At 40.0% G+C, this 3,378-nt stretch overlaps 1 pseudogene; it reads left to right on the forward strand.

Annotated features, from left to right (window-relative positions):
• Positions 1 to 1,228: 1,228 nt before the first annotated feature.
• On the forward strand, positions 1,229 to 2,236 carry LOC112178449 (annotated as a pseudogene).
• The last annotated feature ends 1,142 nt before the right edge of the window (positions 2,237 to 3,378 follow it).

Consider the following 3,378-nt stretch of genomic DNA (forward strand, 5'->3'; position numbering starts at 1 on the left):
ACACAATAGTCGAAGCCCAAACAAACAGTAGGAGACCCAACAGAAATCAACAAACAAAAGAAAACCCTAATTCTAAACTTCTCATCGTCTTCAGCCGCCACAAATCCAGCACCACCAACATCCACCATGGCCGTCGTAGCTGAATTCATACAAGAAACTCCAAAATTGCAGCTTGAAAAGAGACCCCTACACCAAAGCCCAATCAAAATAACCCTGAAAATGGAAAAAAAATAAAAAATAGAGGATCTAAACACATAATTATCATCATCCCCACAGTAGAAATCTGCACCATAACATGAGATTTGCAGCCACAACTCAGAGAACAAATCTGCACATAGATAATATATATATACCATATAGAATGGGGGTTGTTAATCCCGATCCGGTACTCAGTTGTTCGGATCGGGCAGTCTGGGCAGCCATCGAATAGATCGGATTTCCTTTGTTTTAGATCTCGGTCTATGTCGACGACTTGTCCCATTGGTGTTTGCGTTAGGCGGAGAGGCCGAGGGTCTGCTATGGACCATCAACGGCGTTGTCGGATCTTGTTCGGGGATCAGATAATGGCAAAGGTTGGAGGAAGGTGATGGCAGATCAGGACTGAGGCAGGGGTTTGAAGGGAGTTTAGGCCGATGTGTGGGTTGGGTTTAGCTGATTTTGGATCTGGTCCCTTCTCTGGGTTCGGTTATTGGAATTGGCTTGGCTCTAATCTAACTTGGGTCTGGATCTGGTGTGTGTGTTTTGTTTCTTCAGTTCCAGTTTTAGTTTAGTTTCTGTTGTTGTTTGTGGTGACCCGGTTTGGGTCTTGTTGTGCTTCAATGTTTCCATACACCAACGCCTATTGTGATGTTGATCCTCTAAACAGATTCTATCACGTGTATTCACTAGCCGAAGAGGCGGAGATGACTGGTGCGCATTCTTCCTTTTTGGGTTTGAGCCACGACTCAGTTGGTATCTCGGCGTTGGCTCGAACCATGTTGTGGCCCGTTTGCTGGATTTTGGTCATTTGTAGCCTTATTGGTGTTCTGGAGAGTTTAGCTCTATTTTTTATTTTTAGAATTTGGAAGGTATGTTCAGATCAGATGATCGGACTTGAGTTAGAAGTAGGTCTTTTGGCTGCTGTACGACATTGCATCCCTGCTTGTAACTTTCCTTCTGCTTGAATGAAGTATGGATGATGATTTGATAAAAAAAAAAAAAAAAAGTTGACTTTTGCTTTACAACAAAAATGGGTGGGCAACAAAAGGCTATGAACCTCCTGAATTGTAGCTTTCTGAAACAGCCTTTCCACATTCTTACAATAACCCTCCTAAGCTTATTGCTTCCCCTCTCTTTTCTCCTCCTATCTGGACTTTCTTGTGCCAATTGCTACTATCTCTTAACCTTGAGTACTATTGATAGTCCTCATCCTCTTTTCGGGTCCTCTACCTATTTTTGTGATTTCTGCTCCACTCTATTCCTATACTCAACCCCTTCTCTTCACTACATCCTTGTGTCCATTGTCAGCATTGCCGCGCTTATCCACGGCCTAACAGGTGAAGTTACCATTATAGCCCAGCCTCCATCTCCCATTTTCCGTCCCTGTTTGTACACTGCATGGATTTTCCTATGCACATTAGAAGTCTGCGTCGGTTTGGGGATCGAGGAAAGCATAGCTACGGGGATCGATGGCTCGAGTCTCAGCAGTCTTGACAAATGTAATTTGTTGAGCAGAGTAGTGTTTTTCTTGGGCTTTCATGAGAACATGCTCCATTGGTGTAGGGTCGTGGTGAAGCCGGTGGTGGATGACACGGTTTTTGGGGGTGCTAGGGAGGAGAGGTGGGTGGAAAGGGGGGTGATGGCGGCGACCTTTGGTTGGTTGTGGTGGTGGAGGTTGAGGGATGAGATTGAGTCTTTGGTGGTTATGACTATGGCTAAGAAAGAGTTGTCAATGAATATAGGGATGACTGACTTTGTTGGTTGGTGATTGTATTATGCCACTGTAACTATTGGAATGGTTAGAGTTGTGGAGGGTTTTATGTGGCTTGCTATGGTTTTCTTATGTAGAAGAAGAGGAGGAAACAATGTTACGAACAGTTATGGTGATCTTGAAGACAAAGTCTGAACCAGTTGATATCATCTCAAAACCCAAATTCTTGATTTGTTTTCCTCTCTGATCAAACAAATACCGTATTTAATTTGGATCCTTGTTTATTTGTTCCAAACTTCTACTTGTTTTTCTTGTATACTAAACTGAAAATGAAGAATTGTATCTATATTTAATTGTATTATGAAAGATGCTGGTTTATATAATATGAATGATGAACATTACCAAACTGACGGCATTGATCCAACTGGCTTCCACTTACTTTAAGCCGTTACATCCTTGAATTCTTCATCTCTGTTAAATAATGAGTATGAGTGTATGTGAAAATAGAATGAAAGAATGAGTTTTCTGGAAAATGGGGATTGCAAACTATGGATCAATCTTTACTGGGCAGAAATAAAAAAATTCACACAGAAAGCACAATTTTGGTTACGCAGTGAAAACCTCAATTTTGAGATTAAAAACACTGCGGAGCTCTTACTCTTGAGAACTCAAATAAAATCAATCAACTTATTGATGAAGGATATGGTTCTTTACAAACACATATAGCTCTCTACGCGGCTACAATTTCTAGACTCACTAGAGAGGTGCTTGTCTTGAATCTTGACCTTCTTCTTCACTTGAACGATCTGCAAATATCACTCCACTTGCACCACCAATCTTCTCTACTGATCTCGAGAGAATCAATGTATATACATGAATGAACAATGAAACACTTAGACATGGAACAAGTGTTTCATCGACTCCTAGGGAACTCTTTCTCAGCAAGCAAGATACACAATAATTCTTGCATCAAAATTCCTACCCAATCAACGCTGCTTTTATGAATATATTAAGGAGAAAATAAATTCTTAACAATTAAGACTTAACCCTAATTGGACTCCTACTAGGAAAGATCTTTTAATAAAATATATCCAATTAAAATAAACAAATCCTAAATCACCTGGGACTTCAAAAGTACGATTTTATCAGTTGGAAAATATCTTTGTAAAATAAAATCTAAAAACCAAAAGATACTTTCCAAAATTGGACTCCCAAAAACGTAGGGTTGACTAGGACTGACTCGGGATTGCAACACATGTTGCAATCCCGTGATTATGCATGATATGCAATTACCTGAAATTCTCTGAGATCAGTTTTGATAAACTTTGTAGGCTTCTTCAGTGCTTTATATAGGGATGCTAACACATCAAGTATAAACTTTATACCTACAGTATGACTTGGTATTTGGACTACAAATTAATCTCCACTATTGACGGATAGTGAAAGATTGAAATATCTTCAAAATGTCT

Source organism: Rosa chinensis, chromosome 7 (assembly GCF_002994745.2).
Source record: "Rosa chinensis cultivar Old Blush chromosome 7, RchiOBHm-V2, whole genome shotgun sequence".
In the NCBI taxonomy this organism is placed as follows: domain Eukaryota; kingdom Viridiplantae; phylum Streptophyta; class Magnoliopsida; order Rosales; family Rosaceae; genus Rosa; species Rosa chinensis.